At 39.9% G+C, this 14,025-nt stretch overlaps 1 long non-coding RNA gene across 2 annotated transcripts in view; it reads left to right on the forward strand.

Annotated features, from left to right (window-relative positions):
* Nucleotides 1–14,025, forward strand: part of LOC142073013 (uncharacterized) — a 153,972-nt gene that overhangs the window by 100,655 nt on the left and 39,292 nt on the right. For both annotated transcript variants that reach the window (XR_012669669.1, XR_012669670.1), the window contains one exon: nt 11,037–11,140. This is a non-coding gene — a long non-coding RNA (uncharacterized LOC142073013). The remainder of the gene's footprint in view (nt 1–11,036; nt 11,141–14,025) is intronic.

Below are 14,025 nucleotides of genomic sequence, written 5' to 3' on the forward strand. Positions count from 1 at the left end.
AAATGTGAGTTAAAATCTAACTAAAATTATAGCACATTTCATTAGGGAAGACAATTACCAATTTGTTCCTTTAAAAAAAAAAAAAAAGAAAGAAAAAGGATGTATTACAACCCAGTTAGAACCTAACCGAATATTTAGAATGTTTAGAAGGTAGATGGGTTCTGTGGCTTTGGAAAGAAGAAAAAGCCCGACACATGCCTAGAATCCCAACCAGGGATATTGTGTTTGCTACCCAAGATCCATAAACCTGGAAATCCTGGATGCCCCATCATTTCAGGCATTGGCACTTAACAGCAGGGTTGTCTGGCTATGTAGACTCTCTACTCAGGCCCTACGCTACCAGCACTCCCAGCTATCTTCGAGACACCACTGACTTCCTGAGGAAACTACAATCCATCCAGAAAACACCCTCCTGGCCACTATGGATGTAGAAGCCCTCTACACCAACATTCCACACAAAGATGGACTACAAGCTATCAGAAATTGTATCCCCAATAATGTCAAATCAAACTTGCTGGCTGACCTTTGTGACTTTGTCCTCACACCCAACAATTTCACATTTGCAGACAATGTATACCTTCAAGTCAGCAGCACTGCTGTGGGTACCCGCATGGCCCCACAGTATGCCAACATTTTTATGGCTGACTTAGAACAACGCTTCCTTAGCTCTCGTCCCCCAATGCCCTTACTCTACTTGCGCTACATTGATGACATCTTCATCATCTGGACCCATGGAAAAGAAGCCCTTGAGGAATTCCACCATCATTTCAACAATTTCCATCCCACTATCAACCTCAGCCTAGACCAATCCACACAAGCGGTCCATTTCCTGAACACTTCTGTGCTAATAAGTGATGGTCACATAAACACCACCCTATACCGGAAACCTACTGACCACTATACTTACCTACATGCCTCCAGCTTTCACCCAGACCACACCACACGATCCATTGTCTACAGCCAAGCTCTAAGATACAACCGCATTTGCTCCAGTCCCTCAGACAAACACCTACAAGATCTCTATCAAGCATTCTTAAAACTACAATACCCACCTGCTGAAGTGAAGAAACAGATTGACAGAGCCAGAAGAGTACCCAGAAGTCACCTACTACAGAAAAGACCCAACAAAGAAAATAACAGAACGCCACTAGCTGTCACCTTCAGCCCCCAACTAAAACCTTTCCAGCACATCATCAAAGATCTACAACCTATCCTGAAAAATGATCCCTCACTCTCTCAGATCTTGGGAGACAGACCAGTCCTCGCTTACAGACAGTCCCCCAACCTGAAGCAAATACTCACCAGCAGCCACACACCATGCAACAAAAACACTAACCCAAGAACCAATCCTTGCAACAAAGCCCGATGCTAACTCTGTCCACATATTTATTCAAGTGACACCATCATAGGACCTAATCACATTAGCCATGCTGTCAGGGGCTCGTTCACCTGCACATCTACCAGTGTGATATATGCCATCAGGTGCCAGCAATGCCCCTCTGCCATATACTTTGGCCAAACCAGACAGTCTCTACGCAAAAGACTAAATGAACACAAATCTGCCATCAGGAATCATAACATTCAAAAACCGGTAGGAGAACACTTCAACCTCTCTGGCCACTCAGTAAAAGACTTAAGGGTGGCAATTCTGCAACAGAAAAACTTCAAAAACAGACTCTGAGAAACTTCTGAGCTTGAATTAATACGCAAACTAGATACCATTAACTTGGGTTTGAATAGACAGTGGGAGCGGCTGGGTCTTTACACATATTGAATCTATTTCCTTAAGTTAAGTATCCTCACACCTTCTTGTCAACTGTCTAAATGGGCCATCTTGATTATCACTACAAAAGTTTATTTTCTCCTGCTGATAATAGCTCATCTTAATTAGCCTCTTACATTTTGTATGGCAACTTCCACCTTCTGTGTGTTTGTATCTGTCTGTCTGTCTAATCTTTTTACTAGGTGTTCCATTCTATGCATCTGATGAAGTGGGCTGTAGCCCACAAAAGCTTATGCTCTAATAAATTTGTGAGTCTCTAAGGTGCCACAAGTACTCCTGTTCTTTTTTCTGGGAAGGTGTGTGGCCTCATGCCCATTTTTTGTTGTTGGAATAGAGGCCTTGAGGAATGGATTTGAGGCCAATCTGCCAAGGTGTTTGGAGAGCAAGGTTGAATAACAAATCTTTTCCGCCCAGCAATTAAGGGTATGGCTTCACTACCCGCCAAATCGGTGGGCAGCGATCGATCCAGCGGGAATCGATTTATCGCGTCTAGTCTAGATGCGATAAATTGACCCCCGAGCGCTCTCCTGTTGACTTCTCTACTCTAGCGCCATGAGAGGCGCAGGCAGAGTCAATGGGGGAGCGGCAGCAGTCGACTCACCGCGGTGGAGACCCCACGGTAAGTCGATCTAAGTACATCGACTTCAGCTATGTTATTCAAGTAGCTGAAGTTGCGTAACTTAGATCGATCCCCCTCCTAGTTTATACCATGACTAAGAAACTGTTAGTTGTTGCTACTTATACGTGAGATGCTATATCAGTTTCAATTGTGTGTGTGTGTGTGGAGAGAGATTGATTGAAGCTACAATGCATATCTCCAAGTTGGAGCCTGTGAGATGATAAAGGATGAAAGTCATTTGATGATGGAGGACTTGACGCACAGATTTCTGTCCCCCTGGCATTTAGCAGCTCAGCAGGCTAAAGAGATTGTGAGAGACCACAAAGCAGGTGTAATCAAATCTCCCTAGAGACATTTGGAAAAGTCCAAAGGGATGGAATTGGAGTTTGGATAGGTGGTTTGGTGATTTTCAGTGATATAGAAGAGAATTTATTACCTATTTTCTTGCTTATCACTGACTTCCTACAGTGTATGTAGAAATATTTTTTCCACTGTAGACAGGATTGTTTGGTTGTAGACAAGATGTGGGATGGACATGAAGAGAGAGAATGTGGCAAAATAGGCATGTGACTCGGCTTTCTAATTTTCTGCAGCTTCAATATAAATTCCTTCTGAAAGAACTCAGCACTGAATAATTTATATTAGAATCTTCGGCAACCTAGATGAATTCTTTAACTAAGGCTAGACTTTTCCTAGTCAGGCTGTATGGGAGATACGGTACTGAACATGTGCAAGAGAGAAAATGGTTTGATATCAATTAGCTGCCAGTGGTTACAGAAGGATAGGTGTCAATATCTGTGGAAAGGAGTATAATGAAACAACAGTGCTTTACTGGCATGTTAAAAACTCGAAACAAAGTATAACGCATTACATGACTTTCATCCATAGTTTGATAAGGACCTATTGAATATATAAACCAAAACTAAGAACTAGAAGATTTACTCTGAGATGGTTCTATGCATTATGGGTAAAATCCAGATTCCATTGAATTCCGTGGCAAAACTCTTTATAAGAGACGGCCTTTCCAACTTTCAGCCTTCATATCTTTATTGGGCAGGAGGGGGCATGAACTAGGTACCGAGTTTCACATATACCAAGGAAGATGATTAGCTGTTAGTGGTAGCCTTAATAAGATGAAACATACTTGCACAGTTGGATGGGGCTCAAAAATTCAAAAGCTGCCTTTGTGTCACTAATGGAGACAAGAATTCTGAAGTGATGTACTCATTTGCATGTAAATACATGCAATTAAGGCTGCTTTAAAATTTTCCATCAAAATTGTGTTTAGATAGTAAATAGGTATTCAAAAGGACAAAAATCATTTGTGAAAAGTGTGATTTATGGCTGTACAAGTCTGTTTCAAATTGTGACCTTCACTTGATGTTGTAACCACCATTTTGAAAAATGTAAAATGAAACTGCCTAGAGATGTCAAGGCCATTTATTGTAATCTCTGTCACTTTCCTGAAGTGCCAAATGGAAGAGTAATGAATGGTGATTGCCTTAACAATGGTTTTGCTACAGAGTGTGGCCATACTAAAGCTAAAGGAAGATGCTTTTCCCAGTTTGACTCCAGGGGTAAAAGGAATGGATAGCCCCAGCTAATCACCTGACCAGGGCTCTGAAGCTGGTCAGTTAGGGGACAAAAACAGGACAGGGGGACAAAAACCTTATAGGGCAGGATCCTTCCAGGGTTTCTCTCTCACTGGCCAACCATTGCCAAACAACAGAAGGACTGCAGGAGGCTGAGGGCAGAAGCAGCCTGTCTACCTGACACACTGAGTGGGCTTGAAGGAGTGAGCATAGACTCAGAGGAGAGAAGTATCAGAAGGGTAGCCGTGTTAGTCTGGATCTGTAAAAGCGGCAAAGAGTCCTGTGGCACCTTATAGACTAACAGACGTATTAGAGCATAAGCTTTTGTGGGTCCAGACATTTCTGGACATCTCTGGAAATTTCCACTACATGAATCTGATGAAGTGGGTATTCACCCACGAAAGCATGTGCTCCAATACGTCTGTTAGTCTATCAGAGGAGAGAGTGTATAGCTTATAATTTTTTTTGCCTAAAGATCTGTAACTCTTGTATGCTTTGAGAGTAAAAGTGAGTGTGGTTTTAGAAACTCTTTTGCAAAGCCTGTGTTCCTTACTTTACCTTGTTGCATGGCCCTTCAAAGTTAAACAATAAACCTCGGTGTTCATGGAGCTGAAACTCTTAGGAGGAGAAATACAACTGGGGAGGCTTTAGAGGTCAGAGACCCCTGGGTTCAGGCTAAAGGGCAATGTGATTGCAGAGTCCCACATCCCAAAGAAGGGGTCAAGACAGACTGTGTGTACCTGGGTGTATTCCTTAGAAACAATGACTGGCCTCTGCTCTGACCCAGCTGGCTTGGGAGCATATGGGATCCAAAGGTTGGGTCCAGTTACAACAGACATGTCTTTCCATTAGAGGGACTCAGTCAAGTCTGTAACAAACTGTTTTGCTTTCTGCAGAAAAATTTTGAGGTTTTATTGAAAACTTTTCATATTAAATCATTTCAGTTTTTGGCTCAGAATGTTTCATTTTGGGATTTTGGAAGAAAAGTCAAAATTTTCCTGTGAGAATATTTTTTTCCCAACTAGCTGTACAACGCAATGAGAGAAAATGTGCTGCCCACTGCCTAGATGAAGATGAAACAAAATGCTCCTGGCCACTGCTTTTATTTGAATGTCCAGGAACAATGCTGTGTTTAGCAGGAATCTGAGACTATGCACTACTCTGGCAACCAGGGCAGGAAAGGGACCGGAAAAGTGATGCTCTTAATAGTGAGTGAGATCATAACTCTTGCCACTCCTCGAATGATTTCTTGTTTTTATGAGCATCCCCGCTCCCCGTCTTCCCCAGCCTGAAGTCAGCTATTTTTCATCCAGGTTCTCAATTCCACCAAACATTAAGGCATCTGGGAAACAGCACTGAAAATGGTTACTGTGGCTATGTCTCCACTGGCACTTTCTTTTATCACGAAAACTTTTGTCGCTCAAGGGGTGTGAAAAAACAACCTGCTGAATGACAAAAGTTTCAGTGTGTGTGTGTGTGTGTGTGTGTGGACGGCGCCGGTGTGGACAGCGTTTCGCTAGTGGGAGCTGTGCTCCCATTGACGAAGCTACCACCCCTGGTTGGGGGTGGTTTTATTTTGTCGCCAGAAGAACTCTCTCCCAGTGATACAGAGCAGCCACACAGAGCACCTTACAATGGTGCAGCTGCAGCGGCGCAGCTGAGCTGTTGTAAGGTGGGCTGTGTAGACATAGCCTAAGACAAAGACATGGAAGTGTCCTCCTCCAAGAATAAACTTATTGCATTGATATAGCTAGCCTTACTCTGAGAGAGAGTCAACTCTGGCTGCGTATATAAGGGGAAAAAAAGTGGCTGCAATTGTAGGAACTATAGCAAGAGTAGCATTTTAAATAGCACAACAAAACCAATGTTGAATCTTGGTAAAGGCTGAAATCTGAAGCATGAGACATATAGTTCCACTCCAGTGTCAATGCCCCGTCTTGCATTTAAAACCAGCAAAAAGTCACCCTTGGATATGAAATGTCAGCTGTGCATGTCACTTAACTGTAACTTTGGGAGACAACTTGGTCTCGTGGATCGGGCATTGGACTGGGAATCAGGAGATGGCTTTCCAGTTCTGCTACTGACCTAGTGTGACCTTGGGAATGTCACTTTATCTCTCTGTGCCTCTAGTTTACCTCCCAGCCTTTGTCTTGTCTCTTTGGATTATAAGCATTTTCAGAGATGGGACTGTATCTCGTATATTTGTATAAGTTACATTTGAACAGTGCTTGCACAATAGGGCCCTGATCGTGGTTGGAGCTTCTAGATGCTACTGTAATACAAATAATAATAATTAATAATAAAAAAAACTGTTTACCCACTTGTTCCATTGCTTACAATGGACTAATCCTAGCTCTGCAATGGTAATTTGTATTACAGTATTCCATATCCTGTGTCAGAAATAACTGAGTTTTCTTTGGTTCCTTCCTGGAGTTTTCCAGGAACGAAATACAATTTGTTGACTTTACAACAGGTTTTATCCTTATGCTTTTTTCTAGTGTTTGGTTATTCTGCCACACACTAGCAAGGTCATTTGCTATAGATAAGTCTCATGCTTTTAAGTAGGCTTTAAATATTAAATGTGTGCTGGTATATTTAGTAGCTCTACCTGAACAGCATCTAAAGTAATTGGGATGTTAGTGAGAAAATCAATTTGCAGTTGTTTAATGTATTCAGCTGCAAAATTAATACAATGGTAGTTGTCAGATAATTTGAGCAATGAATTTATAGGAGTAATTTTAATTTACATCGAGCACTGCAGGCAATTTTTACACTTCAATTTGCATTTCACTGATTATGCTCAGCTGAGACAAAATGGTGGCTTTTTTGAAAAATGTGCTTGTGTTTCACAAACATGGTCAATGCAACATTGAAGGGATCTGGGAAATAGTGAAGAAAATAAAACTTTCCTCAGTGCATTTTTAAATAACATCTTGAGTGTAAATTTTAACAGCCGCTTAATATATTTCAATTGGAAATATAATTATTATGGTTCTGTCTGCATCCTATGTGCAGTGCGTGAACAAAGTTGGCATTTCGCAGTACTTTAAAAAATGCAAAATTTCAGATTTGTGATTACAAAAAAGTTATCAAAGCTTTACCTGGAACTCAATGAAAACTGTACTATTAGGTATTTAACAGTTTTCTACTGCATGCATACGATGAAGTGAGCTGTAGCTCACGAAAGCTTATGCTCAGATAAATTTGTTAGTCTCTAAGGTGCCACAAGTCCTCCTGTTCTTTTTGAGGATACAGAATAACATGGCTGCTACTCTGAAACAGTTAAAAAGTGAGACATGGTCAAATATTATTTATTCAATACTATCTATAGAGGTGTCTGGAAAAAAAAGTATTTTTGAATAATTTATTTGAAAAAAATATTCATACATTAATTGCAATGAATAATTTAGCCAACTCTGTATGATCATGGAACTGAAAGAAAAAGCATGTAGATGGTCAGATTTTCAACTTATGTACACTGGGGTTGCTTCACTTAAGTCAATGTCAATTTACATCCCCTGAGGATCTAGATCACAATATCTTATTATAATCATACTCAAGAATGAGTGTTCCCATCCTGCAAGTATATGAACCTGCACAACTGTGGGAAGCAATTATTTGAAGAGTTACAAAAAGATGTTATCAAAATGAGTGTAATTAGAAAAAATGTTCATGAAAATTCCTTCTTTTTTCATTGGAGAATTTAATAAATAGACATTTGTCAGCCAGATCTAATAATTACAATAGAGTTTAAATAGAGGTGTAGTGGGCCTCCAAATTTAGAAATATGTGGTTCTGTGCTTAAACACAAAGTTATTAATTTGTGTGTTGGGAATGAGGCCTACATAGTGGCACTGCATGGCTTAAAAGTTAACTCTTGCCTTTCACTTCTGGGTCCAATCTACCTTAAAATTTTAATTTGAAAATTTAATTTGAGCATTTCAGCTCAGCCTTTAGTTTATCCTCTTGCTAATGCAGGATTGTTCAATATAATGTGGCCCCTTTTTTTGACCTGAGCAACTAGTCAAAATTTGGGGCCCTGGGGAGGTTCAAGATGGGAGAAGAAATTGATGGAGTCTGGTATTTTCTATGTAAATAAATCAGATTTAAACAAAGAATATACAAAGTCCTGCTTCTCCCAATGCAGGAGGAACCAAGAACAAACGGAGCAGTTCCTTAGCTTACAGCTCCAAGCCTCTTTAGCCACCAGTCCCGAAAACGCGCGCTCTCATTTTTTCCACAGTGACACTGTGCTCACAGGCTACTTCTTCTTTTATTGCCTCTGCCTCTCCCTCTCTCCTTCTCAAAACACAAACAATACCCAGCAAAACCCTACTGCCCGTTCAGTCCAAACTCGTGGATTGATGCATCCCTTATGTCTTGGGTGGGGGAGGGATGCTTCTGACTAACTCATCCTGACAGTTAAGTTAATTGAAGGGTGTGTTCACACCCAGTCTCAACAAAGTTTGTGATTCATGCAGTCACTATTATCTTTCAACATGACATTACTGTAGATGTATTATTTTCCAGTCCTTTGTCTGGTCTATTTTTAAATTAGTCAAACTCTTCTTTTGGACTTTATTCCATGGTCTAATAGATCTTGTCTGAAATTCCCTTCCTACCCTGTTATGCTCAGTCCCCATCCTCTCACTCACATCCTTTCTCAAAATACACGTTTTTCACCTGTGTCAATCCTCTCTTAAGGTGGTGCTATTCATGACATTTAATTGCACACACAAAATTAAAGACAGACAAACCCCAGATCTCCAGTGCTGCACAGTTCTTCATTTTACCACATGCTTGCCCTGTGCTTTTGTGTGTAGTCATTGTGTAGGTTTGCCATTTTAGGATTCAACCATGCAAAGTATTCCTTGTGAGTGGACTCCAGCATCCATATGGTGACCCACTGAAGTCAACAGGGCTCCAGAGAGGCACAGGGATCTGCCCCTGTGTAGTTCATTGCAAGACTGAGGGATTAGATGATAAAAGCTTTTGGTGAGGACTATGGCCAACCACACAGGCCAACCACACAATCAGTGCTCCAGAAATTAATCTAATCTATACATTTCTAATATGCATGTCAATGTGACATCTGTGTTCCACCAGAATTAATAAACATATTACTGAGCTCTGAATAAAATAATATTTTCTGTCCATCCATAAGGTACAATAATAATACTGTAATGATAGCTCACTGGTCCTTGTGCCGCAGTGGGACCATGTAGTTAGACACAGTGGCTACAAGAAACTATCCTCCACTCTGCATAGTTGCCTTTTCCCACTCTGCAAACATTAAAATAAAAAGAAACTCCTTTGCAGGGCTTTCCATTTGTAGTTCTCAAAGTGCTTAAAATTAGATATCGTTGTCCCCCATTTGACACATGGGAAACAGGCACAGTGAGAGCAAATGACTCATCTGAGGATAGACAGCAGGTCAATGACTTAGCAAGGAATAGAATACAGGTCTCTTGAATCCCAGTACAGTGTCCTGGACCATATAGCCTCTTAAGTTCATGTGGTCCATTGACCATATGAAAAAGGAACATAGCATAGAGCACAGGAAGGAGGCATGCTAATTGGCATGTTCTTTCCCCCCACAACCCTTCCCTACCAATAGCTGGAAATTCTGCAGTAAAGCCAGAGAGTTAATGCCTCTTATAGCCTAATCTCCTCAAAGAAGATTATTTTATCTCAGATATAGTAGCTTTCATTTTTTTCTTTTTTACCCATATTACCAAACTTTCTCCAGTCTTTCGCTTTACTAACTGGAGACCACCCCTATTTCAGCACCTCCCAATTTTGAATCCTTTACAAATTTGTTTAACATGCCATTTTATACCCTCTAACATCTTTGATAAAGATGTTAAAGAAGTCTGGGCCTACAACCACTCCACGGGGCATCACCCTAGATGCATATCTAAAACCTGATATGCTGCTATTTATTATTCCCCCTTAGTTAAAAGTCCTTGAGTCACTTTGCAATTTGTGCTCACAAACAAATCAGTTTGAATTATTTCTTTAAAGTCAGATGGTGTGACACACTATTTGATTTACTAAAGTCTAGTTTACTATAAAGCACTCAATTGCTGAACTCCTTGCATTCACTACCTTTGAAAATTCCTTTAGAAATGTGATGAACATGATTTCCTGTTTGTAAAGCCATGCCAGATAGTATTTTGCTGTGGTAGCTCTGATGTTTATATAGCTACGTAATAGATATGATTTTATTTTTGTGTACCACAAATTTAATTTTTTTAGGAATCTATTAAAAGTGTGCAGGAAACAGAATTTCTGTTTGATGGGTAATTGTGATTTCTGCTTTTGTTTCTGATTAGAACACTTCATTTCATTTTTTTCTAGACTTTGTCAAAATTGAGGTGTTCTTGCAAATACGTTTATTTTTTTTCCAAATGAATTGGTATTTTCTGACCAAAAAAACATGCTGTCAAAAATCTTTTAACCAGCTCTAGAGCCTATTTGCTGCCAGAAGCTGCCACTTGGCATTTGGACACAGATTGTTATAAAGAGGGTTCACACTTTGTTCTCTCATGAAGACTTTGCTTTGTTTTGTTTTTTCCTTAATCTGAAGTAAGTAATTTAGTATGAAAAGATTAGTAATTTTGCTTCCTGTCATGATTTGATTGAAATTCTTGTAATATTTGGTGTTTTTTCTTAAAGCCTCACCTGCTGGAACCAAGAGATTGCATAAGAATTTCAGCTTTCATTTTTTTAAAAAAAGTAAGTTTTTTAGTTTGAAAACATAAGAGTAAGCTAAAGACTCGAAAACAAGAAGGTGAATAAAAAGAACCCAACATTTATTTTTAAAGAAAATTCGTGATTTTTGTATGCCTGAGGTTGGCAATATTGTAATATGTGGGGAAAATATGTTTTCCTCATTGAATAAGGTCAGACTAGATCATATTATACTGATATGTTCTAATTTGAAAGCTTGGTAATGTAAAATCTGACAAATAGTCTGATAACCAAGGCTCTTCAACCACTGAAGCATCACAAAGCGTGTTTTTTTAATTAACCTTTGTAGTACTTGAAAATCAGCTGGGCCTGAATCTACGCTCCCTAAAACCAGGGTGAATAGCCCCATTGAAGATGATGGAGTTACAGTTAGAATCTCCCCTCATTTACAAGGTCTGTATCTTTTCCCTATTATTTTGTCTTTCAACATTTAAACACATTTTATTCTTATACTAATGTTCTTAACAATAATAATAAGTACCAAAAATAAAATTTAGAGCATTGAAAGATTGCAGTGATTCAAACACCACACACTTTGCCTAACCTAGCTCCAAATTATACCAATTATCTTGTGAATCTATTATTTATTATTATTATTACTTTTCTAAAGGCAACACTTGTACAGGGATGGCTTCTGTAAAATTTTTTTCCAAAGGGAAAATTCACATGTTGCTAGCCCCTTTGTGAAATCCTGCACACAAAGTGCTATGCATTGCAATGTAATGATATCCTTGCTGGTAAATGCCTGCACTTCTTTTAGGGCATTAGTTGATAAGAACAGGGCTGTGAGGCCTCTGTTGATTTTAATTTCTTGCATGCCGAGTGGGAGCACCAAAACAATTTGTAATGCAGAGTAATATAGCTCTGTAATACATCATCTGAGATACAAATCCTCTCCTTTAGAGCATGAGTTTGGCATACATCCTCTAATAGCAGTTAAGCAGGCCAGATCAGCTGGCCTTGTCTTAACAGATCATAAAAGTGTCATGAAATGGGTGGCTGCTGCATGAGCAATTGTTCTCTGTGACTCACTGTCCAAAGATGTCAGGGATTCTGCCATTTTTCCATACTTCAAATCAAAACTGAAGACTCACTTATTGTCCCTTTCCTTGAAATGATTAGTTTAGAGTTGCAGGCTGTATTATTAAAGTATTGTATAATAGCACTTTTATAAAGTGCCTTGAAATGCTTTGACATGATAAAGCATTTTATGAATGGATGTTGTTGTGGCTGCTTTTTAGAATGTCATAGCAGCCTCTGTGAGAAGAAAGAAAGATGGACAATAAATCAGTTGTTTAATTCAGAATACAGTAATGTTGACATTTTCAAAATTAGTGTCTAATTTTTGGGGAATCTATTTTTGGGTGCCCAGGGCCAGATTTTCAGAAGTGCTGGGCACTCACTACTGCAGATGAAGGCAATGGGTGATGTGAGTGCTAAGCTGGTCTGAAAAATTAAGACCATAGGCATCTTAAATTGGGAACCCAAAAACAGGCAGGGATTGTCTTCACTACTGGCTAAGTCAGCGCTGCTGCGATTGATGGAGGGGGCATTGATTTAGTGGGTCTCGTGAAGACACTAAGTCGATGGCAGAGCACTCTCCCATCAACTTCAGTACTCCACTTCCTCTGAGAGGCAGAAGCTATGTTGATGGGAGAGTGTCTCCTGTCAACATAGTGCGGTGTAGACACTGCTGTAAGTCAATCTAAGTTACTTCGACTTAAGTTACATAACTAATGTAACTCAGATCGACTTACCTTCTTAGGCCTTGTCTACAGTACCGCGGTAAGTAGACCTAAGTTATGCTACTTCAGTTACATGAATAACATAACTGAAGTCGACGTAGCTTAGGTCGACGTACTGCAGTGTCTACACCATGCTGTGTCTACAGGAGGTGCTCTCCCAATGACTTACCTTACTCTTTTTGGGGAGCTGGAATACTGGAGTCGACAGAAGAGTGCTCTGCCATTGACTTAGCATGTCTTTACCAGACCCATTAAATCAACACCGCTGCATCAATCGCAGCAGTGCTGATCTACCGTTAAGTGTAGACATAGCCTTTGTGTGGACCGGGCCTCAGAGACAGATGCCATGTCAAGAAATTTAGTCTCAAGCAAACACCCATGTGTTTGTATGTGTTGGTATCTCCAATCACTGAGGACAAATTCTCTCTTGTGTCTACAGGATATATGGATCTGATACCAGATAATCTAAGCCTCCCTTTTCTATACTGCATATCTCCTTTTTTAAGCGGTCGTTGGAGTGAAGGTATTGAGGCCTCCCCTGAAAATGACATTACTGTTGTTCTGCATGATATTTCTGCAGGTGTTTAATTGCTGTTTTGACGTATTCTATCTTCCTCATGCATCAAAAACTCCAACCGAAGTCAGTGGGACTTTTTAGTTTGCCCTGCGATTCTTGTGGGCCTAAATGACATACTGTTGATTTATGTAGTAACACTTTTCAAATGAAGATTATGCAAAGAAGGCTAGGTATTCACTGCTGGTTAGAGCAAGGACTCGTTGTCAGGAGATCTAGATCCTATTGCCAACTCAGTGATTTGCTTGTGATCTTGTGAAACTCAATCTTTCAGTGGTTCATTTTTCCATTATTGAAGCTACTTTTTAAAAAGAGCTTTGAGATACTGCAATGTAAGTTAAAAATACTAGTGGGTTTTTTTTATTGTAATGGTGAGAGGATCATTAGTTTGAAGGGTTTTTTTTGTTTTCTGTGAAGGTTTTAAAAATTCAAATTCACTACAGCGAAAACATTTCATATCTGTTAGAACCCTTCTGTATATTTTCCTTTTCTTTTATCACAATTATGTTTTCCATTGAAAAAAAAAAGGTAGGGAACAAAACCACCAGCTCTCTTCATTGAATAGGATTTTCTGATTCAAGAACTATCAAACATTACAGTGAGGGCATGTGTTGATAAGGAACTACTGATGAAAGGGCTAATATTTGTAGAAATCAGGAGTAACTCCCCTTTGGATCAGTTAGCTTCTCAATGTTGTAAGTGAGAAAAGAACCAGGCCCATAATTAGAGCTGGTCAAAATTTTTCCATTGGAAAACACTGATTTGACAAAATTGATATGTTCTGCTGGAATATATCGATCCTGTTGGAACTTTCAATGCAAAACAGGGAGGCTAACTAGCTGGCCAGCCAGGATGCCTCCCTGCCTCTCTCCTGCCAGCTTGCCTACCTGCCTAACCATCTCCCTTGCTCCTCCAGTACGCTGTGGGCTCCCTGCTTCCTCAGCAGTTCACCAGATTCG

This window comes from Caretta caretta, chromosome 8 (genome assembly GCF_965140235.1).
Source record: "Caretta caretta isolate rCarCar2 chromosome 8, rCarCar1.hap1, whole genome shotgun sequence".
In the NCBI taxonomy this organism is placed as follows: domain Eukaryota; kingdom Metazoa; phylum Chordata; order Testudines; family Cheloniidae; genus Caretta; species Caretta caretta.